We start from the raw sequence: 24,086 nt of genomic DNA on the forward strand, positions 1-24,086 counted from the left end.
GCTTTTTCTTAAAGAATCTCATTTGTCTTTAGAGGTTTTTCTTCTAGGCTCTTGGAGTTATAATGAGTAGCAGAAATAAAGGCATGAATACCAAGTTGCATGTTTAAAATTGACAGCATTTATTAAATGACAGAGAAGTTTTGAGCTAAATGCCTTCCTTCTGTGGGAAAGAAATAACAGTGCTTTGGAAAGAAGCATTAAGTTTTTGAAAAAGAGATGAAGAGTTGAAAGGTGCAGGGTAAGCAAGGGAGTGTGAAGAATAAAGATGGCAGCAAAGGCAGAGCTGGACCCTAAAAGGATGCTAAGAACCATTAGGAAGCTTTTAGTAATCAGCCCTAGTTACACTGTGTACATCTGAAGGATGGCGATGCATCTCCACACCAACCCCCAGCCCCTGCCATCGTGAGGACCCAGCCTTCATATGAGAACTGCATGTGCTGTGCAGCTCCAGAGCCCGTGCGGCTTAGTGAAGTGCTGTTTATCTGGAGACACAACAAAAGCACTCACTTTCTCCCTCTGCAAGTGTCTCTCTCTCTGTCTGCAAGTGTCTGAGGTCTCACCATTGCCAAGATTCTTAATCATCTTTTAATATGTCCTCCATTTCATGTCTCATCAGGAGGATGATAGCTGCATGCTCCTGACAGGTGAGTCTAAACTACATGCTAAAGCAGAAGGAAATGAAAAAAATTTTTAACAGTTTTAGTGAAAGTTGAGGCTATGCATGTCTTTTTTTTTTTTTGCCTTCTTCTTTAAAAGGCCCAGTTACAGAAAAATAATTCAAGAAACAATATTAGTCAGCCGATTAGGTTCTAAATTGGACAGACTTTGTACCTTGGCACATGAGTAGCTATCCTAGAACCTTTTGAACTTTCGCCACAGAGTAATTCTGAAAAGGCCGACAGAGCCAGTGAGTAGATAATGAGAAAGAGCACAGTGTCCTCTGCTCAAGTTAATCCAGCTACATATTATTCATTTAGGTGGGTAGGAACCTAGCTCCTAGAGAATGAGAGCATGTAAGTTGCAGGATCTTCGAAGATGAATGAGTGGATCACAAATGGTTGGTCACTAGATGTGGTTTTTCTCCCAGAATTAGTGCAGTGTAGAGGAAGTGGTCCAGATTTCATACTTAGGGAAGACATGTTACTCAACTCCCCGCTTGACCACCTTGTAGCTGAGTCATTGGAACAATTTCAGAACAGGATTTTTTGCAGATTTGTGGGGAAATGTTTGGACTAAGAGGATTAAAGTGAGATGCAATCTAGCACTGAATAGGAGCTTTATGTCCATCAGTTTCTTTCTACTTCAGTCACAGTTTAGCTTTTTAAATGTAGAATAATCTTCCTTTATATTCTCTTTTCTTGTTGAGTTTTGAGACATAACTAGCTTTTTATTTAAGCCATTCGCTTGATAAAAGGAGCTGTGTGTTGGAGACAGTCCTGTAAATGCCCTGTAACCTGATAGATTCGTGTGCAAGGGCAGGCAGGGTACAATGAAGCCGTCCACACCTGGAATCCCGGAACCTGGCCACTGAACACTGACACAGGCACCTAGAGCTGGCGCCCTCTGCACATGGCAGATTCTTAAACCATCTGTTCACTGTTTTTTGAACACTACCCTGAAGTTCACCTAAGTCAGAGGTTAACAAAATGATCATAAACCCAGAATTTTGGAACTGCTCAGCGATTATGCACAAATACTTGTTTTCTGGAAGAAGGTACTACACCATTGTCTTTTGCGTGAAACTGGTATATGTTTTCGAGGAGTGTGAGGTGGAGGATCCCAGTACAGAGAGCTTAGGGACCCAGAATACTTTCCCCCTCCCAGTTCCTGGCAGCTGTGGGCACTCTCTGAGTCAGCCAGGGGCAAGACAAGCAGTTTCCCATCCTAAGGCTCTTGGGGCTGAAAGAGACTGCAGACGATATACTGGGATGTGGCTGTTAACTTTAAAATTTTGCATAAACCCAGCCTCCACGCCCCTGTGAAAGCTCAGTCTTGTCTTTACACCTTCCTCAAGGCGATTTTTTTAGGGCAGGGAAGGGGAGGAGAGGAAAGGAGGAAAACGCAGGCAGACTGCACTCAGAACACCGGGAGGAAGCATGCAGTGGATAGACTAGGTACATGTGGGGAGGGGAGACCTCGGCTGGGCTGGAAACGGAAGGGCTGCGCACGCTGGGCGGCCGCCGGCAGGGGGAGGCCCGGGCCCCGGGGAGCCAGCTCGTGGGTCGCTGGTGTGGCGGGTCCAAGCGCCGGGTGCCCACCATGGCTAGGAGGGCTGCGGTGACGCAACCCGCAGCCCCCTCGGCCTCCCCGCGCGCCGGCCTGCGCCCCTCCCTCCACTCTGCCAACACGCTCGCTCTTTCTCTCCCCTGTGTTTTCAAACAGGAAGTGCACGGCTGTCTGTAACGTGCTGCCGGGTCCCAGGATGGAGGAGTGAAGTCTCCGCGTTGCGGCGGGTTCCAGCCTGCGGAGCCCACCGGAAGCCAAGTCCCCGGAGAGCGCCCTGAGGGAGCAGGGTGGCCGCCTGGTCCAGGTGCGTGGGGCCGGGTCGGGAGCCGCCGCCGCCGTGGCAGGGCGCTGGGCTGTCACTGGCTGCCGCCCGCCCAAGTGCCGCTGAGCCGGATCTCCAGCTCCGTGCTGCAGCCAGACTTCATGCATTTTCTTGGTTGTGCCCCACGTACTGCTTTTTTCCCCCCCGAAGGGTCTCTGCCAAACTCCGTCGCAGCGCCGCTGGGGTGCAGAACCCGGGCGGGGTCTCCCCAAGCACACTAGGCAGGAGCTTTCCAGGCTGGGCTGCCTGTGCCCAGGAGTCCCCAGCCGCCCTTTCCTGCTGCCACTGCTGCTGCCTGAAGCAGTGGCTCTTTGTTCTTCACTTGGTGGCCTGGGTTTATCTCCATGAATGTTCTGGGAGGCGTGGGTGTAAGGATGGTGCGTGCTAGTGTGAGATGGGGTCCTAGGCTGGGGAAGAGGATGAGCTGTAGGTGAACTGTAAGGTGGAAGGGAGAACAAGAGTCTTGGTGTCCTGGCTCAGAAATCCCACTTCTTAAACCGGTGAAACAGAGGAGTCTGCTCTTTGCTTTTAATTTCGGGAGAGCCAGGATATTGGGAACTGAAGGAATTAGTGATGCAGACACACACCGGAAAGGTAGGGACCAGGAATGAGGGACGGCTAGTTCTGAGCTGTTTAGTCTGGTGTCTGGCTTATTAATTTGAGTTGTGGTTTCTTAGCCAGGCTCCCTTGCTGAGACAGAGAGGGCACTTTAAAGATCTTTCTTCATTACATTCCATTTTTCATCAGAGTAAAATTCAGGATGACTTTTTAAAAATTCACCAGGTGGTTATAATTTCATGTTCTTATCTTGCTTCATCTCATAGGTGGAAAACAAAATGCTAGAGCAGAAGGTTGGTTTTACGCACAGACTTTTTGCTGCTTCATTTCCCTGGCAAGTCCCATCTCTACAGACTAAGTCAGACTGACTTCTCCCCCAGTGAAAGCCCAGCTTGTTTCTCCACCGGTGTTTATCTACCTGGTAAAACTCTTTGGAGAGACACCAGGGAAAGTAGATTGGCTGAGAGAAATCCGTTTGACAAGAATTCTGTCATCAGGCCTCAAATTAAATGCTTGAACAATGTTGAAGCAAGTAACACCTTCTTACAGTATTGTGATAGAAAGGATGTGAACAAATGATATGGGAAGGAAAGTAAGATTCTGCAAAGAAAGGTCTCTTTCTGTAGCATGGAGGGAAGTGAATAATGACAGTATTACATGCATTTAGTGCCTTCAGATTATTGGACTACCAAGCTTCCTCAGGAAGCAGGGTTAGCTATAATATTTAAATTCATGATGTCAGATGCTTGACTGTACCATTCTAACTTGAAAGTTTTATAATAAAATGTTTACTACATAATTAATTTTTGCTGTGAAAGGAAAACCTTTTGTAGTCAGGCAGCCTGGTAAATTTGTATTGCTCCTTCCCTCTTTCTTCTCTGTAAGCAGTGTGGCAGGAATTTGAATGATAAGATCCCATTATTCCAATAGTCCTTCAGAACTCTTATCTCTTTTGAAATGCAGCTGCTTTGAGCATTTGTGATAATATCAATAATTGATGATTTGTTAGCAGTAAGTAGCCAAGATGCACTATGAGAATTCAGCAATTTCATCTTTTTCTAGAAACATAGAGGCGAGCTTCTAAAATTTCAATTTAATTGTAAACTGGTTGTGCTTATGCTTCTTGTTTTACCAAGTACATCATGAGGTAAAAGTGAAAACAAGTCATTAAGAGGGACTCTTGAAAGACCTGTACAGCCATAGTATTTTGCCTCTGTCTTATACCCAGGTGCACACCTGCCCCTCTGGTTCACTAATTTATTTCATGACTTTCTTCAGCATCCGTCACTATGCTGCAAGATAAATAGAACAGCCTTTGAGACCCTCCAAACCTGTTCTCAGTTGAAGAACAGGATTTACACCTACTCTAGCAGAGTTTAACAATAACTAAATAATAACCTAGGAAAAATAATAGCGAGTCTTTAGGTTACCATTTTGTGTTTATAGAGCACATTTTCTATAGGCATTTATATTGTGTTACTTCTTAAAACAGTCTGGTGAAATAGGATTTATTTCATTTTATGGAGAGAGGAAACTGAGGTTGAGGAAATTGACTTATTCGTGATCTTATTAGTACATGGAGATGCTGGGACTTGAACAAATATCTGAATCTTTTTTTTTTTCTGGCTACCACAATTCTAATGGCATGTTTTAACTTACAGATATTCAGTGTTTAGTGAACACTATCTCTTAGAAGGGTCAGGTTAGCATATTTCAACTTTTTATAATTAAAAAAAACAACACTTCTGATTTATCTGTAGGACAGTTTACATCCCAGAAGAGAGATAATAAATTAACAAATGATGGCTATGGTGCTCCCTACATCTGCCTACCATACTTACATACTACACCACCACCCATAGCTTCCCAGCTCCTCACTCTATCTAGTTCAGGATAACCCACTGAAAAGCGTATATTACAGAAAGACAGAGGCAGACCCCCTTGTACTCTTAGAATTGCACATTAAATACTTTTGTAATATTCCTCAAATGAAAACTTTATCTTTTCTTTGCAGTGCTTAAAGTTGAGGCTCTCTTTACCTAGTGCTTTATGGTGTATTGAGAGGAATATAAATTAAAACTTGGGGTACATTTTCACTGGACCAGAAAGTGCTATATGAAATATTTTTTCAACAATTGCATATCTGTAGTGATCTGTAACTTCACCTCTATAGAATTACTTTAAGGCATCAGGAGAAGGAGAAGGAAGTAGGGAGGAAGAGAGATATGTTGAATGATCCTTCTCTTGTAAGTGAGGGATGAGATGACATGTATATTTTCTTAATACACGATGCACTGCCATGGCTCTGTGTTTGGGGTGGTTGCTGTAGCTTGTGAACTAAGGATGAAAGGGTAACTAGCTTTGATGTTAAATGCCAAGGAAAAGTTTATGGCCAAGAGAGGACTAGGAGTGGAGATGAATGTGTTTGGATTTTTATTTTTTCAAATCCCCCTCTTTTTTCTTCATTTCTGTTATGAAATAGAAGTTATCTTCAGTTAGAAATTGTAAACTGTAAAGCAGTGGTTTTCAGCCATTACAAAAATCAGGAAGCTTTTATTTACCGCTCTGGTTTTGACTTGTTCAGTTTTACTTCTTATTCTGATGATTGCTAATATTTAGGGACAAAGTAACAGTTAATATCACTCAGCTGAATGTATATGGTAAATAATGATCACAGCATCTCCTGGATTTGTTAAATGGGAGCACATATATGTGTGAGATGCATTTGGTCTACAGACCCCCGCCAGGACCCTGAAGCCCTCAGGTGGAAGTCAGGACCAAAGAAAAACAGCTTCTCCAGGCCAAAAATACCGACCTGGACATGTAAACTGTGCGGTGTGTTACCCATCAGGTTATAAAGATTCCCAGGTGGAAACTTTCCTCTTTATTGTACATTAAGTATGTGATGTGTAACGCCTGGTTTCTGGGTTAATTGTTTTTCATGGTTAGCTTGGAGGTCTTACAGTTAGTTACTCAGTCACAGGGAACTGCGTTTCTTCTAAGAGCATGTTCCCAGGAGAACCTCTAGAGTCGCCCCTCCTTGCGTGTGTAGAGTTAGGACTCTGACACCATTTGCAGAATCATCACTGTCCCAGTTACTGCCACCAGCAGCCTTATTGAATTCCCGGAAGCTAAAAGAGGCTTCCCAGCTATATCCTTTTCAGTTTTCAGTAAAGGTATGGAAGGAGAGAGATTCCTTATTTCTGTTCTGTAGTGGAAGAAGCTGACATGTAGGTTCATGTTGAATCAGCCTCTGGTTTCTGTGCGTGTTGCTGTGGCTTGGGTATTCTGAGTAAGATGGGGTAGGCAGGACACCAAAATCTGGTAGGGCTGGTAGATGAGGTTCTTTTTTCTAGTGGAAAAACCGACTTCCTACTTATTGAACACTTTGTGTGTGCTAAACGGTTTACATGAATTACGTCTGATCCTTTTAGTGCTGCGCAGGGTAGGGAATATCCCCGTTTTACAGATGATGAAACCAAGGCAGACAGCAGTTACAACTTTTTTTATGGGGTCGTCTTTTTTTAAAACTTTAAAAAAAATTTAATTACGGGTAACATACAATATTTTATCAGTTTCTGGTGTACACTATAGTGATCAGACAGTTATATACCCTTTATATATACAAAGTGATCACCCTGAGAAGGAGCTTGTAACTCACCCAAGTCGTGCAGACTTGGGTCCAAGTCCCTTGGTCCCCACATGGAAGCATCCTGTCTGCGTCTTGCTCTGTCCTTAAGCTCAACTGTAAAGAGAAACGTTAACATTGTGTTTAATCTTACCTACCCTTTCCACAGAGGTTCTATTAAAATTATAGAGAAAATGCAGACTTTAGAAATGGAGACATAGATTCAACCTCTTATAAATATTTTGGGTTTCCATGCAGTATGAGTTTGCTTTATTCTTGAGGAGCCTAGGTATGTTAAATCTATTGGTGAGAGTTTTTTGAGGCAGTATTGTCCAAAGCACTAGTGCTGGGTCTTAGAAAATAAATAAGCACACTGATTTGACTAGGAACTCTGCATATTGTTGTCAGGTTTATGCCTCCATGGGAATACTACATGATGATTCCTTTTTTAAAATTAACTTTTCTGATTTTATCCAATTCGATGGATATTAATTGTACCTCCTGGTTTAATTTTGCCTCTTTGATTTCAGGTAAAGTTGAGCATCTCTTCATTTACTTAATTTAATTTTCCTCTTCTGTGAATTGGGTCTCCTCCCTTTCTCCTGTAAGAAGCTCCTTAAAAGAGTTCTTGTAGAGTTCCTTGTACATTCTAGAAGTTAATCTCTTGTTACCTGTAGATATTGGAGCTATTTCTCCTAGTACATCATTTGCCTGATAACTTGGCCTATGGTACATTTTATTAACTAACGAACAACAAAACAACAAATCTTTAATTTTAATGTAGTCAAACTCACCAATTTTTAATATTGCCGTCTATGCATTTTGAGTTACTTAAGATTTTTTTTTTCTGTTCTGGGCTTACAATATATAGTCTCTTTCCACTTCATTAGCTTTGTAAGTTTACTCTTATTTGGGTTTTTTCAATTATCTGGAACTGGAGATAGGATTTTGATTTTTAAAAAACTGGTCATAACTGTGAGCCGGTTTCCCCCATCACTCCTTTGCAAACAGTCCGTTCTCCAGAGACTTTTCGGTGCCCCTCCAGCACATGAACGAGTGCCCATCCAGGCAGACCTCTTCACAAGGTCTCTAGTCCACGTGGCAGACTTGTGTGTTCCCGGGTAGTTGATAGACGTTTAAATTACTGTGGTTTTGCAGTGTGTCTTGTTACATGTACATTTGTATTACTTGCTTTTAGTAGAGTGACTGATATCAATTTAAAAGTTCAAAACTGTGTTAGATTTCTTGCCATTGCATCTGTGTTATTAACTCTTTACATCTGCAAACGTATTTTCTAGAAATGTGTTTACTTCTCTGGGAACATTCTCTGTAATTTACTTATTTATTAACAATTTAACTTTAACCTTCCTAACATTACATTTTCTTCTCAGTTTTATTTTTATTTTTAGCAATTGTGGCTGTCTCTCACACTTGGTCATCTGTGTAGGGCAGTGGGTGTCTCGCTTCAAAGGCTTCTCTTTCTTCCTCAGTTCTCTGCATGTGCTTATCAAGCTGGGATGTGCCTTCCTGGTGTGGCTTTTGAATGAATGTTTTATGAGGTGCGATGCTGTAATACATGGCTGAATACTCTTGAAAGCCTGTTAATTATAGATGTCCCTTTATTAATGGGAAAACATCGCCAGTTTCAGCTATGTTCTCCAAGTTTACTTTTCTCCACTCTGTACTCAGTTCACTGGGTCTCATTCTTCTTCCAGTCTCCGGTCTATGTCACACTGAATGCTAGGTCACCTTGTTTGGTAAATAGGCATTTATATCCCTACACAGAATACGGGGTACTTCTTCCTTAGTTTATGAAACATGATGAAAGCATGTTGTACATAACATGGCCTATTATTATAAGTGAATTTGAAATTATTGTGGGTGGGGCAAATTGTGGTGTCAAAATAGATATTGCATGACAGGGTTCATCTAAAGTCAAAGATGTACCCTTAGCTACCAGTGCCAGAATTACATTGGTAAACAGTCAAAGATGTTACCCTTACCTACCAGTGCCAGAATTACATTGTATTTTATTTTTGTTTTGTTTGCAGTTTTTAAGGTGCTTTGTGGAAATAAAAGAGAGTTTTAGTCTAACTAGTAAAATTTTTTAAAGAACTTTTTAAATTATTATGTATTTATTTATTTTAAAGGGGAAGGGGAGGGGGAGAGAAATATCAATTTATGGTTACCTCTCATGCGTCCCCTGCTGGGAACTGGCCTGCAACCCAGGCATGTGCCCTGACTGGGAATCAAACTGCGATCCTTTGGTTTGCAGGCCCGCGCTCAGTCCACTGAGCTACACCAGCCAGGGCTAACTACTAAAATTTATTAAGCTTGCACAAAGTCCAATAAAATTATAATGTAGATTGTCCCAGAGTCCAAAACCTATTTAGATAGATAAGAGCAGTGACCTTGGGCTGTTAGAATTGTTCTACTGTGCATTAAACAGGATTTATTAGGTATTCACCTGAGTTTGAGTAGAACAGCCGCAGCTCTTGACCTGACTGAACTTACATACCCAAGAGAGAACTTCATCAGGGCGGGTGTTTTCCATTTCTTATTCAGGTTCGTGTGCTCACCTCACAGCTGTCAGATCCACCTGTCTTACCATCCTTCTCTCTTGTTCAATTATTCTGATAGCATTGACAGCCAAGCTGCTTCGTCCATTCAGACATTTGCTGAGCTCTGAACTTAAATCCTCCTTCCCTTATCTCTCTTCCTCCTACCTGCTGTGTACCAGTCATTGTGCTAAGTTCCGAAGATACAATGTGTATGCGACAAAGTACCCGACCTCAGAAGATAGATGTATAAATCATTAACTGGATCTCAGAATGTGAGGCACTTTACAGCAATACAATGTGATAAATAGTCATGGAGAGTGGGCTGCAAAAGAGAGAGTGATTTGTATTCCTGTTAGCAAGGAAATAATTCATATAGAAGGGGATTTTGGTGCTGAATATTGAAGGGACAAGATAGGATTGTTTGTTAGGCCGAACAGGGGAGGGAAGGGGACAGAAGAAACAGCACATGTTCAGAGCCCGGAATTGCTCAGTGTGCGAAGGAACACACAGTATGAGAGACCGGAGCAGAGAGACCATGGTGCAGTGGGGAGAAGAGGCTGGAGGTGCCTTTTGGTGCTCATTCTTGGTCCAGCCCTGTTTTGGGCCATACATGCTACTTCTGGCAGTGTGGACTTTTTCCTGAGGGAATTGTGGGACCATCAAAAGTGAAATAAATGCTTAACTTACTGTCTTATGAGAGTGTGAACAGGAAGCAAGGAGAAGTCCAGTGCTATTTAAATAATGCAAGTAGAAGTCGTGAAGACTGGAACTAAGGTGGTGATGGTGGTGGGAAAGAAAAGAGGGTGGATTTGAGCATTATTTAGGAGAAAGAATTACTGACTTGATGGAAAGTGGGAGGGAGGAAGAAGAAAGATGCCTCTTGATGTCTCTGGCTGGGAGGATTGATTGTGTGAAGGGTGGAAAACCCTTCCTTGTCAGGGTGGAAAACACAAGAGGAGCAAGAGTGGAGAGAGAATAGTCCGTTCAATTGGAAGTAAAGTCGGTTGCCTGTGTGGTGTCTGGCTGATCTTTGAGAGGCCCAGGCCCCAGGGGAGAAGTCAGGGCTGGAGACATGCAATGGAAGGTGACTGAAGCTGATGGTTTTACCCCTGAATGCAGTTGAGATCCACCAGGGATGGCCAGAGCACCAGATTTGGAGCAGACAAAAGGAGAAAGAATTGAGAATTCAGAAAATCCACCCCAAAAAAGGTAGTAATATTGAGCACCAGGCTGTTTGTCTTTTGTTTCCTTATATTTTGGTTGAGAATACGGGAGTGATTAGATGTAGAAGAAGGATAAACTCGTGGAGTGTGGTTCCAGAAAAGACAGGGTGGCCGAGTCCGGAGTCCCAGTGTGCTCAGAATAGGGACTTGTCTTGGCAGGGAATAGAGACATTCATTCCTTTGGGACAGGCGAGGACACGATAAAGATATGTATGATGGTAGATTAGTGTGCAAGTGGAAGGGAAGGAGGTTGAGAAAGTTCATTCCTAATGACTTGTGTTTTCTCAGTAAAGTAGGAGCAGATGAAATCTGCTGAGAGTGAGGAGGCCTGCAGAAGACATTTGAAAGTTTGTGACAATTAGCTTGGAAAAAGGAGCTCATCGATTTAGGGTGAGTAATAGTCGCATGTCATTGAGGGCCCAGTTGGGATTTTGTCCGCGGAGATTGGGTGCTGCTGGTGTTTCGTTTGTTTTGTTTTGTTTTGTTTTCTGGTTGATAGAGTATGATGAATATTATAAATGACCTTTTAAAATAAAATACACAGTCCTTGTCTGAAATGTTAAGATAGTGACTTAAGGAAGCTTAAGGATGGAGGGGGAAGGGAGGAAAAATAGGACAAAAGGAGAAGTAGGTTGAGTATTAGGGAACTTGGATTGTAGACTTAGTTCTTCCACTGACAGGGAATGGCCTCTGGGAAGTCAACTGATACCTCTGAGACTCATTTTCCTCATTTTTCAGTGGAGGAAATTACATGCCATGTCTTCCGAAGCCTCTTCGGAAGCTCATAGTTAATGAATTTTAACATTAGTTAGTAACATTAGTTATTCCGAATTCTCTTCGGAAGACATGGAGAACAGTAATTCTCAGAACTTCTGTGAGACTCTTACATCATTAGAAAAATATGAGTGGACCAAAGAATAAGAGTGGTTAGATTCCTGTCATTTATCATTCATGAGTTTTTCTGAGAGCAACTGTAATGCCTTTGGGGAGTTGACAACATGAAACATGAGACCAGGACAGCTGTCAGTTGACCATGCGCAGCTTGCTACTAGGCCACTCCTGACATTGGGACGGAGGAGGCCGGCGAGGAGAGGGAGCAGGAGCGTGGGGGGGGGGGGTTGTGCAGGGTGCAGGGTGGGTAAGCCGTGTGCCAGGGCTCCCTGAGGCATCAGCTGGTCATTTCATTAAGGCGGTGATGATGGCCTTTGCCTTCATCATCCATGTTGTTTCTTTCCCTCTCTGTTGAGTTTTACTTTCACTGGGTTTATTTCTCCCTCTTGGTTAAACATGCAGCATTGTAGAAGAGAATTCAACATTTGAAGAAGGCTAAGCATATTTACAGCATCTTCCCTTACGTTTTTTCTCCTTCCCGTCTTCTCCACTACACCTGGATTTTCTTTGCTTGTGGGAATCAGAAGCTGTGTGAAGCATTTCATCAGTCTTCTCAGTTGGGCGTGCTCTCAGAAGGCTTACTCCTCAAAGCCATTTACCTGTCTCTGCCTCCTATTAAGAACAGGAATGACATCTTAAAGCTAGAGGTGTGGCCAGATGGGAAGGCGCATCCAGATCAAGGGAGTGGCTTCAGAGGTGTCTGTAAAATTTAACAAGCCCAAACAGGTGATAGGACACCCTTTTTTCAGTTAAGGTATCTTTCTCCATGCTGTTACATATTTGAGAGTCATTGCTATTTTTCTTCATTAGACTATATTACACAACTTAATGTTTAGAAAATTCTTACCAGGAAGACAGGGTGTTAATAGTTTGTGTGAAACATTAAAAATTGTGTGTGTGTGTGTTGGCCTGGCTGGTTTGGTTTGGTGGATTGAGTGCCAGCCGAATGGTGGAGTGCCTGCAAGCCGAAAGGTTGCTGGTTCAGTTCCTAGTCAGGGCACCTGCATGGGTTGTGGGGTCAGGTCCCCAGTTGGGGCTGTGCGAGAGGCACCAATCCATGTCTCTCTTGCATATGAATGTTTCTCTCCCTCCCTCTCTCTCTAAAAGTAAATAAATAAAATCTTTTAAAAAATTACCTTTTAGCTGAAGCTTGAGAATACTATTCTCTTTCTACCCCACTGCAATAGTGTCTTTCTAAAAGTCTTAATTTATGCACATAATTAAATAGTCTTCAAAGTGAAACATAGTTCAAAAGTTAAGGCCATTTAAGCTGTGAAATTAAAACATAGTCTAAAAATGTGTTCTTCCATTTCCTGAGAAACAACAGGAAGGATTTGCTTTCTCAAAATAAACTAAGTAGCCTGACTGTGAACTCAGTGGTGGAGATCAAAGATTCCTGCATCATCACACAATGGGAGATTTTCAGACATTTTTTTTCTAACCTCAGAAAATCAGATGTAATACTGTTAAGAAAAAAAAAACAAAAAAAACATGAGGAACCAGGATATGTATGTACATTTCAGAAACACGCCTTTAGGATATGTGAAATCGCCCGAGACTGAATGTCAACTGTCTAATGATGTCTAGGAGAGGCTGTTCCTAAAATGTGTTTGATTACTTTGGGCATACAGGTCATGCAGCCATGGAACATGTCCTTCCTGGTCATTAAGTTTAGGAAGAATAGGAGAAAACCATATTGCACCTAAACATGAACTTGCCAGATCAGTAAATTTTTTCATAGCTCTGCTAGTAAGAAATGTTGAGCCGCTCATGTTGAATATTGAGCTATGTACCTTTAAGAAGAAACCTGCTACAGTAACTTTGTTTAAATATACATACATATGTACATACATAGGTGGGAAAAAGGACATTTGTTAATAATTCTCTGCTTCCAGAAACAAGGAGTGAGAGCCCTTTTTAAACAAAGGTAACCTGTTGTTTTATGGTTGACAGGTTTGTTTGTTAGATACAAGCAAGATTAAGGGAAAATATTTGTACTGTGTATTCATCTACTAATTTGTGGGCTCAAATAATATACAACTCTGTTCCTCAAATAGTATAAATAAGTCAACATTTTGAAATACTGGACAGTATTTACATATATTGATAAAGCTATATAGACGTTGAGAAACTGATACTTTTACTGACCTGTCTTTCACGAAAAGATAGAAAAACAGATCTCAAGGCAGCTTACGCCTTCTTAGCTCCGTTTCTTCCTTTATTTTTAACCTATTGCTTTATATTTACAGTGGGTCTCATAGAAAATACATGCTTTGGTTTTATTTTTAATATTCTCTGACCATCTGAGTCTTTGACTTGATGTATTTAGATGATTCACATTTAAAGTGATTATTGATATGGTTGATCTAATATCTACCGCCTTTGTAACAGTTTTGTATTTGTTGCATTTGCTGGTGTTTCTCTTTTTAGAAATTTGTGTCTTCTGTGGGTATAAGTGAACATTGTATATGATTGCATTTATCTCCTGTTTTAGCCTGTCAACTTATACTGCCTTGACAAAATTTTTAGTGGTTACCCTGGAGGTTACAATTAACCTCACTTCCTAAAAAACAAAAACTTTTGCTTGTGTAAGCATAGAAAAATTGGGAGGATATATATCACCATAGTAACATTAGTTATCTTTGGGTGGTAGGATTCCACATGACTTTTACTTTCTTTTTTATAGTTTTTGTATATTTTAGTGGTCAGCAGCTATTTCTTTTATAGTCAGAAACAAAAAGACTCCTCATTTTGAGGAGAGAGGAAGAGTTCAGACAAACCGAGGATCTCCCATGGTTCTACAATTTATACCCTCTCTCCGTTTCCAGCTTGAGAAAAGCACGTTGCCCCATAACCACCGGCGGGAGAAAGGAAAGGGGCTTGCCTGCTTACTGCTCCTCACCGTGCACTGCAGCCCTGGCAGGTCCTGTCTGTACCTTCTCTGTCCGCACAGTGAGAACAAACCCTCAGAAAGTCTTAGGTTTGCATTTACCAGAGCTTACCAAACCCTTCCTTCTGCAATTAAGTTCTTCTCTGCATAGAATCCTTTAGGCCTTTTCACTCTTTTTCAGGAAACAGTGTGTAGACTAAGAACACTTGAAAACTAGTTTAAAGTATAGCTCTTCACACAGAACTTACACTTCCTTGGTTTGCTGGTATGAAACCTGCTCTTTTTGGGTGGGTGTTTGGGGTCCTGGCTATGGTAATAGGTGACATGATTACAACTAAGTTGAGGCTGTTGGTCTGCCTGGATTTCAGGAAACTCGGTTCCCCTTGTGACATTTTAGAGAAAATGACTATTACTGTTCTTTTTATGTTGATTATGTTTTCTGAATTATTGTGATTTCGTGTAAACTAAATTCACTTTGAGGTTTAAGAAAGTGGCATGGCTCAGAGTAAACATGAAATGTAGACTTAAAAAAAATGGTTTCATTATCAGTTAGTTGTCAGGTGATTTTAAGAAAGTCATAAATTTTATAAATACTGTAGCTTGTTAACCTGTAGCATTGGGACATTTGTCTTCTGCTTCTCTGCTTCATTCAAGTAAACAAAAGACAAGCAAAGCTTTTTGAATCTTTGAAAGAAAAGTCTAAAAAAGCAAACCATTTTTTTAATTTCCAGTTGAAAATTATAGTTCTCTATTTTAATATATCCTATTATTAAAGCCAGAAAATATCATTAAATGTACGAAATGAAGCAGTAATTATATTCAGTTTGAAGCTAATACAACTGAACAGGTGGACATAAACAAAAACAACTAGAAAAAACATGAAGTGTAAAAATTCATTCACAGTACATTGATTATCACAACTGTTTCATAGCATATATAAAGTTTGAGGGGCATGCAAAAAATTATAAACAATTGCTGTTTAAGGAATTATGAATAAAACTTAATGCATTTTCTTTGTAATATTTTGTTATATACTTTACAAGAAGTAGAGAGGTCAGAAGTCAGGTTTCTGGGGTAGCTAAGTTTAAAATGTTAACAAATGTTTGTATTTGCAGTATAAATTAGTAGACTGTTCATAGGGCGTGGGGAATAATGGTAAATAATTTGACGTTTTTTTGTACTAATTTTTTAAATAAGAGACTTAATACATGAAAATAACAAAGAAACAGCAGTGAAAATTCTAGGGGCTTGTTACTGTGTTAGCCCATTTATCTAAACGTGACCCCTGTTAGCCTTGCTGCCTTGCACTTGCTGCCGTCGGTCCCTCACTCGGGTCTTAACTTGTTGAAGTCTCCATTATGGTATTCCTGTCTGCCTTTTTGCCCCTCAAGTACCGCTGTGAAAATTACTTAAGTGAGAAGTGTTTGGGGGTTAAGAACTGTAAATGGAGGAAAGAAATAATCCTCTCATTATTTTAAATACAGGGAAAGAGGATTATCTGCAAGCCCAAGATTTTACCCTCATAGAAATGATAGTATAATAGGTTCTCTGCTTTTATAAATGTAAACCATGATGCTTCAATAACTACCCGTAGGAAAAGGTTGTTAGCTACCAATTTCGATCTGCCTTTTTGCCCGTCTGTTTCATGATGATTCTGCTATGTGTTTCTGGACTCATTCACTCTTTGAATGAAGTAATGAGCTTGTGATCAGTTCAGTGTGAGAGCTAGCTATTAGGGCAGTGCACTAACAAAGAGGCTAAATCCCATTCTGTGCTTTCCGGAGGTTGATTGTAAACAGGGAAGTGAAAATTTAAAAATTGCAAAAATGGTTTTGGCAGTATCCTGTAAAAATACTGAGCATTAAAATAATTTTTTTACAATTGCCAAATGAACGTACATTTTATAAATATGTATAATGTATGTGAAATATTTTACATGTTTGCCAGAGTAAATGTTCCTGCCTTTTAGTGCTGAATTCTAAATGAGTGAATCATACTTTGGGGGTGCAGTGATAGTAAGGCCAGAAAGCAGCATGTTTACGGCAGTCGCGCATAATACGGTTTATCAAGCAGTATTCCCACTTTATGGATGGAACCCAAAAGCAGAGCAGTTAAAGTCGAAGGTCACGCATTAGATGAGCTTTTCGTTCCCGAGTAAGCTGTCATCAGTGCTGGGAAAGAAAGCTAACACATCTGCTCAAGGCAGGCTTTTCTCTGAACCATTTCAAGATAAGGGAAATACATAGCTTAAGCTTTTCTGGAAGAAGTAAAAATCTCTGCACTCTCTGATGTCTCTCAAATCAGTAATACTTTAAACCAAGTCTTTTATACTACATCTGAGTGTAAATCTGACTTCTTTCTTAATAAAAGTAGAGACACATCATCCTTTAGGAAATAACTAACCACAGACAGGCCCCCCTTCAGTCTTCTCTGTAGTAATTCCAAGGTTCTTTACCTTACAAGTCCTGTTTTTAAAAATATATACGTAGGAGGGTTTTTTTTGAGATTTTCCTTGAAAGGTTTTTTAAAAATATTTTATTTATTTATTAGAGAGAGGAGAAGGGGAGGGAGAGAGACATCAGTATGCTAGAGAAACGTCGTTAGTTGGTTACCTCTCGCACATGCCCTGACTGGGAACAGAACCCACAACCTAGGCATGTGTCCTGACCAGGACTCGAATAGGTGACCTTTTGCTCTGCAGGATGACACCCAACCAACTGAGCCACACTGGTCAGGGCTTCCTTGAAATTTTGGTAACATTTTCCATTCCTCCTTTTAGTTGTTGATAGGGACTTTGGCATGAGACCTCCTGTGCTGCAGATGTGATGGTCTAGGATAAAGGCGGGTGGAAGTTGCAGGGAGACAGATTTGGGCTTGAAGTGAGAAATCTTTAAAGCCATTCAGGCTGGACTGAAGTGCCTGCACTGACTAGGGCCCAGCACTAAAGGCATCTTGGAGAGGCTGTTCATCCTTAGCCGAGGATTTAGAGAGAATAGAACTCCCCTTTGGGAGAGCAGGCCAGATACTCTCTCTGAGGTCACAAAAGTATATACATACCAGTCATTCACAAGCTTTGTGCTAGAAAAACTCATATCCAAATACTGGTTCTGCTCTGTTACTAGCTGTGTGATCCTAGGGAAGTAATCCAAATTCTCTAAACCTCTGTTTGCTCATCTTTGAAATGAGGATAAAATGATGATCTGAATTTATGTAAAGCACTCAGTGTAGTTATTTCTTACAACTGTGATTCTGTAGCTTTTCACTCCATGATGCTTTTTTTCTGCCCTCCATTTCATTCTTGTTTTTTTAGTATATTTTATTGATTATGCCATTACAGTTGTCCTATTTCCCCCCCTTCATTCCCCTCCACCCTGCACATCCCCTCCCCCACCATTCCTCCCACCTTTAGTTTATGTCCACATGTCTCAAGTTCTTTAGATTCTATATTTCCCATTAGTATTCTTGCCCTCCCCCCTATCTATTTTCTACCTACTGTCTATGCTATTTTCTGTACCTTCTCCCCCTTCTCTTCCTCCCACTCCCCTGTTGCTAGCCCTCCATGTGTTCTTCATTTCTATGGTTCCACTCCTGATCTAGCTGTCCTCTTAGTTTGCTTTTGTTTTAGGTGTGGTTGTTAATAACTGTGAGTTTGCTGTCCTTTCACTGTTCATATTTTTTATCTTTTTTTCTTAGATAAGTCCCTTTAACATTTCATATAATAAGGGCTGGGTGATGATGAACTCCTTGAATTTGATGTTATCTGAGAAGCACTTTATCTGTCCTTCCATTCTAAATGAAAGCTTTGCTACATAAAGCAATCTTGGCTGTAGGTCTTTGGATTTCATGACTTGGAATACTTCTTTCCAGCCCCTTCTTGCCTGTAAGGTCTCTTTTGAGAAATCAGCTGACAGTCTGATGGGTACTCCTTTGTAGGTGACTGTCCCCTTATCTCTTGCTGTTTCTAGGGTTCTCGCCTTCATTTTAATCTTGGTTAATGTAATTATGATGTGCCTTGGTATGTTCCTTCTTGGGTCCAACTTCTTTGGGACTCTGAGCTTCCTGGATTTCCTGGAAGTCTATTTCCTTTGCCAGACTGGGGAAGTTCTCCTTTATTATTTGTTCAAATACGTTTTCCACTCATGGCTGTTTCTTTCCCCCTTCTGGTACCCCTATAATCCGGATGTTGGAACGTTTAAAGATGTCCTGGAGGTTCCTAAGCCTCTCCTCATTTTTTTGAATTCTCATTTCTTCATTCTTTTCTGGTTGGATGTTTCGTTCTTCCTTCTGGTCCACTCTCTTGATTTGAGTCCCAGTTTCCTTTCCATGACTATTGGTTTCCTGTGCATTTCCCTTCATTTAAATTAGTTTAGCCTTCATATGTTCCTCTAATTTGTGATGAAAATCAACCAGTTCTATGGGCATCCTGATCACCAGTATTTTGAACTGTGCATCTGAGAGGTTCGCTATTTCTTTTTTGCTTAGAGTTATTGGCTCTGGGGCTTTGAGTTCTTCTTGAGCCATGATGTTTTAGTCTGTTCACACCTGTTACATATGAGGAGCAGAGCCCTAGGTGTTCACGGGGGGGGGGGGGGCGGCAACCCAGTTGCTGGGTTGTGACACTGTATGTGGGGGCGGAGTCAGAGAGGGGCAATGGTGTTCCCACCTCTGCTGCTTCCCGCTGCTGGAGCCTGCACTGTCTGTCTCACTGCTCGCTCCTTCGCCTGGTTTATCTGCGCACGAATGTGTAACCAAGGTCAGCCTGCCGCCTTGCACCCTCACTGGGTCTGCCCATTGCAACCCCACGCCTGGGATCTGCCAACCACTGCCTGCGTGCCTGGGTCAGTCTAGCCTGGTCTGGCCTGATCTGGCCGAGTTTTTCTGCGCAACCCCGCTTGCTAGCCACTGGCTTTGCCCCTCTTACTGGTCTGGCTGAACGGTTCATTGTTATCAAACTTCCGTATAGTTCAATTTTCTGTGTTTTGGTTGTGTTTTTGTTACTAAAACTTTGTTGTCTTTAAACTTGGTTGTGCGAGGAGGCACAGTGTTTCCACCTACACCTCCATCTTGGCCAGAAGTCCATTTCATTCTTTTAGAGGCTTTATTTTCTCTCCTTTTATTGCTGTCGTCTTTCCCTGTGCCTTAGTGCCTCCGAGTGGAGCCTAAAGATGCCCTGAGCTCCTCCGGTAGCATTACCATCCATATGGGATGCCTGGGCAAGCCAGGGAGCAGCTGTTGGTCCCCTGTGTCCTTTGGATTTGACACAGGGATGCCCCGAACACCTCTTTCCTATGAGCTTTTACCGTAGTACTTTCTGCTTTATAGTTGATGGTCTTGAACACACTAACTGAGAGTTGGGTATGAGGAAAGTCTTTTTGTACAAAGGGTTATGGATGTAGAAATCTGTTGGCAGCATTTAATTTTCCCTCTATGTAAGTTTGTGTTTTGGAGCCAGGCTCATCCTTGCGAATGTTGTATTTAAGAGGGGAATACTATCAGAAGAGCCAGAGGCACTCTTTTTAATAGGCACATTTAACACAACTTTGGGGAATTGCTGTGGGTTCTAAAGGAGCAATATGAATAATTTCTCCATTACACTGTGCTTGAAGGCCCACTTGCTTGACAGAGTGATGCCACTTAAAAATGTGAGGGAATCTCATTTCTACAGACTTTATGACTTGGAGAGACCTGGTAGCCAGATTTTTGGAGCTAGGTTCCCAAAGGAATCTTTGGGACCACTCAATTTGGTGATTTTCTTTCATGCATTGATACGGAGAATCAGAGAGGTGAAGTAACTTGCTCCTTGAAACAACTCTTCATATTGAAAAAAAAGGCAAGTCAGGGAGACACGGCCCCTCATATTATAGCAATTTTCTTACATACCAGCACAGCACCATGACTCCAGCCTCTGGGCCTAGGAGGCATTTCTTGTGGCTCGAAGATGGTCTCTACCCTGGTAGCTCTAACTGCTTACTAAGGCTTCGATGAAGAACTGTGTTCTAACTCAGATTCTGTCTTTTGCCCACGTTTGATGGTTTTATGAAATCTTTGCTTTATTTCAAAGCTAAGACCCAGGAGTGATCTAAACAGGCAAATATTTGGGCAGTTTAATTCTCCTCTGTTTAACGGGGTTTTTTTACCTCTTTCTCTGTGCCAGGCACTTTTCTGTTTTTAAGTGATTTACATGAGCAAACACTAGGAAGCAGATGTAATCTGTACCCATTTGTCATATTGGAAAACCGAGGCTTACAGGCTTAACCAACTTGTTCTTGTTCATACAGCTTGTAAGTCAGAAGTGATCCCAGTTTTCCGGACCACATGTTCATAATCACTGCCCTTGTCTACATTTTGTGCTCTCCTTACTGCCTGTGTAATGGAGAATAGGACATAGACTTAAAGAGCTTGTGGCAAATGATTTAAAGACGACCATCTGGCCCAGCCCCCTGGCTTCCTGCACATGAGGTGCTTATTCCTATAATTTCATATAATAGGTATCCAAGGTCTTGTTTGTATTTATTTATTTATTTATTTATTGGTTTGCTATTTCAAAGTGAAAATGATCTTTTAGATTTTTGCTATTATAGAAATAATACATTCACATTTAAAGAAAATATAAAATACAGAGAAAAGCGGGAAAAATAAAGTAACCTTTATATTCATAGTTCCACAGCCAGGTAGATCATTGGGTGGGTTCGAATCTTTGCTCTGTCACTGACTAGCTGTTGCACTTTGGCAAATTTTAGAGTTCTCGTGTAATGCTGTAATAAAGGTGGCTGCTTTATAAAGTTGTTAGGAGAATTAAGTGGTTCTTACTTGTGAAGCATTAGGAACAATGCCTAGCACCTATAGGAAGTATAACACAGATGGTGATTAGACAAAACAAATGCTCACCCATGTAAATAGTCACATTGTTGTGGCCCCTGGAGGAAGCGGTCGGGGCAGCTCTAGCACGAAGGCCTTGCAGTGCTGCGAGTGGGTGATGGGCTGAGCTGGGTGCAGCAGTCGGGGAGGCTGGCCCTGGGGGCCTCTGCTTCTCCTTGCCTCCATGGTAATCTTGATGGCCTGGATATTTATGAAGTTCTACTGTCTCTCATTTTTAAGGTATTTAAAGTGATTGCGATTCTCCTTTGCTTGCTTTTAGGGAGCCCACAGAAAGCAAGCCTGTTCATTTGAGATTTTTCTGTCCTAGGCTAGGCCACACATGAATTCCACGTGATGGGGTTTGTTTTTTTTTTGTGTGGTCTGCATTAGTTTAGTTCTTCCTTTGTTGTTTGTGCTTTGGTGTGAAGATGCCCTGTGTATAAAGCTTTGGTGTCTTTCATGTATAATACATTCTTAAACTAATTCCAGTTGCTCTGACCCTTTGAGATTTTTAAATTGCTTTGTTCCGGTTTTTAAGCATTTTTGAAATATTAAAAATGTTCATGAGGGGGTGGGCCGTGGGAACATTTTCCCAGAGTTGTTTGTTCTTACAATACTGGGAGTGCACATGGAGCGGTTTAATGCGGGGTTACATTCTGCCAGGTGCGTTGGTCACTTGAACTTGAGTTCCTGTTTCTTTTGATATTTAAATCCTTGTTTCTGAGGCATAAACCATAAAATGTTGAGCTGCAGCCTCTTAAACCTGAGCGCCTCTGGAACCAGTTGCCCATCTTCCCATCAAAGAAAGGCCTTAAGTGTTGTAGCTCTTGGGTTCGCATTGAAGCAACATGTCAATAGGAAGGATCAAAAGATTTGTCGGGGGAGCCAGGAGGCAGTCCCTCTGGGATCCTGACAAAAAAAAAAAAAAAAAAAGATACTTGTCTGTTCTCTGACTTTTGTCTTTGAACCAAGACTTTCCAAAAAGAACACAGACTTGTTTTGAATATTGCCGCCTCTGGGTGCGAGTGATTATGCAAGTCAGTGATTTGGTTTATTTTTTTTTAATATTCATAGTAGATGGAAAAGTATGAAATGGCAAGAAAACAAAAGTACTTTTTTAAACAGCTGTAGAAAGTGGTCCTTGAATGCAGCTGGTCCTCTGCTTACAAGGATCTGCATTTCTTCATCTTGTTGAAAGACCCTCCCCCACTTACCACTTTGGCCTTTTCCATAATACACCCTTCTCATTTAATCCCCACAATTGAAACTGGGGAAATTGGCATCCTTGCTGCCTGTCATGACCGGAACCAATAAGTAGAGTCAGGGATTGAATCTTTATTGGTGCTTTATTCCGATGGCTGGTGATCTGAGAGAAGCAGGCCGGTTATATACCCTAACGGATCATCTTACATTTCATTTCAAGCCAGATTTTTTGATGAGGAGGGAAAAGCATGGGCAAGGAGTTTGGAATTCAGGAAAAAGGTTAATCAGGTAAAAGCTGCAGTCCGCCAGTTTCCTTAGCATCCTTTCATCCATTGAGCAGTGATCCTGTATCTTAGTCCTGGGCAGTGGTATGTCTCTCCCTGGAGCACAATGGCTCGTGTACCATCTTGATTGCTTACAGTCCCCCCAGGGCACAGAGGTCAAATTACGTTTGTGGTTTCCTGGAGTCAGGGTGGGTCCTATCTTTAGTTCCTGAAACAATAACTTTTTACATTCATTACTAAGCTTATTAACTGCTACCTAAAACTAAAACTTGCCAACTCTTTGAGTTCCATCACAATGAGTTGCCAGGTTGTCTCAATTCTAGCATAAACTTAAATTCTTACATTTTATCTGATCTGTCTTGAAACTCTCCTGTATGGTGCTCCAGTGCACAGCTCCACTGTTGTCCCCTGTCGTGTCTTGCCAACTGCTGAGGCTGCCACCAGCTGCTGTTCCTGCCTCTGCCCTCCAGAGCTTTCCACCCACAGCCTGGTGGGGGGTAGTGTTTACAGAATGAAACTCAGTATGTCAGGACCTACAAAAACCTCGTAGTGACTTCTCACTGTCCTCAGAATTCCTTCTTAAGGAGTTAAAAGCCAGACTCCTTAAGACTTCAGGATCTTGCAAGATGAAGTCCCTGCCTCCACCCCCTGTTTAACCGGGTGCCCTACCTCTCCCTGCACTGTCTCAAGACACACACTGCATTTACAGCCTCACAGAACTTCTTTCTCTTCCTCTAATCTGTTTTCATGACAACAAGCCTTCAGGGTGTGGCCAGATGCCTACAACCCTCCTTCCCCCTCCGTTGCTTCACTTTTGTCAGGCTAAGAAGTCCTGCGTCTTCTCTTAGTCTTCAGTGCCATACCCTTCAAGAGGCCCTCTTTAACCCCTGAAGCCCCTTGCTGTTTCTGTTTGTCTCCTTGTACTTCCCCCATATTCCACTTATTCCACTTACTTGTCTTTACTAATGGACTCCAAGCCCCATGAGGTCACAGATGTGTCTGCCTTGTTCCCCACTTTATTCTAGTGTCTAGCACAGAGTTGGATCTCAAGTGTTTTTTGAATGAATGAACATCTTCCAAATCACTCCCATATTATTATGTATAGTAATGTTTATCCAACAACCATACATGCATTTCTTTCCTTTAAAAGTTTTCAGCTTCTGGCTGGTGTAGCTCAGTGGATTGAGCGCGGGCCTGTGAACCACACGATCGCGGTTTGATTCCCAGTCAGGGCACATGCCTGGGTTGCAGGCCAGTTGCCAGCAGGGGACTCACAGGAAGCAACCATACATTGATATTTCTCTCCTTCTCTCCCTCCCTTCCCCTCTAAAGATAAATAAATAAAATATTTTTAAAAAAGTATTTTTAAAAAAAGTTTCCAGCAAACTCCTTGTTGACATAAATTAGCTTTGCCTAATTATACTAAATATGTACAAACATGA

The 24,086-nt window shown here is 41.6% G+C and overlaps 1 protein-coding gene across 4 annotated transcripts in view; it reads left to right on the top strand.

Annotated features, from left to right (window-relative positions):
• LRRC8D (leucine rich repeat containing 8 VRAC subunit D) overlaps positions 1–24,086 on the top strand; it is a 116,003-nt gene that overhangs the window by 19,618 nt on the left and 72,299 nt on the right. For 2 of the 4 annotated variants that reach the window (XM_037045461.1, XM_037045460.1), the window contains exon 2: positions 2,383–2,530. The exons of 1 other annotated variant lie outside the window; for it this stretch is intronic. The gene's annotated coding sequence lies outside the window, so the exon portion shown is untranslated. Of the gene's footprint in view, positions 1–1,987; positions 2,115–2,382; positions 2,531–24,086 lie in introns of those variants that run through there. One more of the 4 variants, XM_037045462.1, reaches the window with a different exon arrangement.

This window comes from Sturnira hondurensis, unplaced genomic scaffold (genome assembly GCF_014824575.4).
Source record: "Sturnira hondurensis isolate 20B ecotype Veracruz unplaced genomic scaffold, ASM1482457v3 Scaffold0004322, whole genome shotgun sequence".
Lineage (NCBI taxonomy): Eukaryota > Metazoa > Chordata > Mammalia > Chiroptera > Phyllostomidae > Sturnira > Sturnira hondurensis.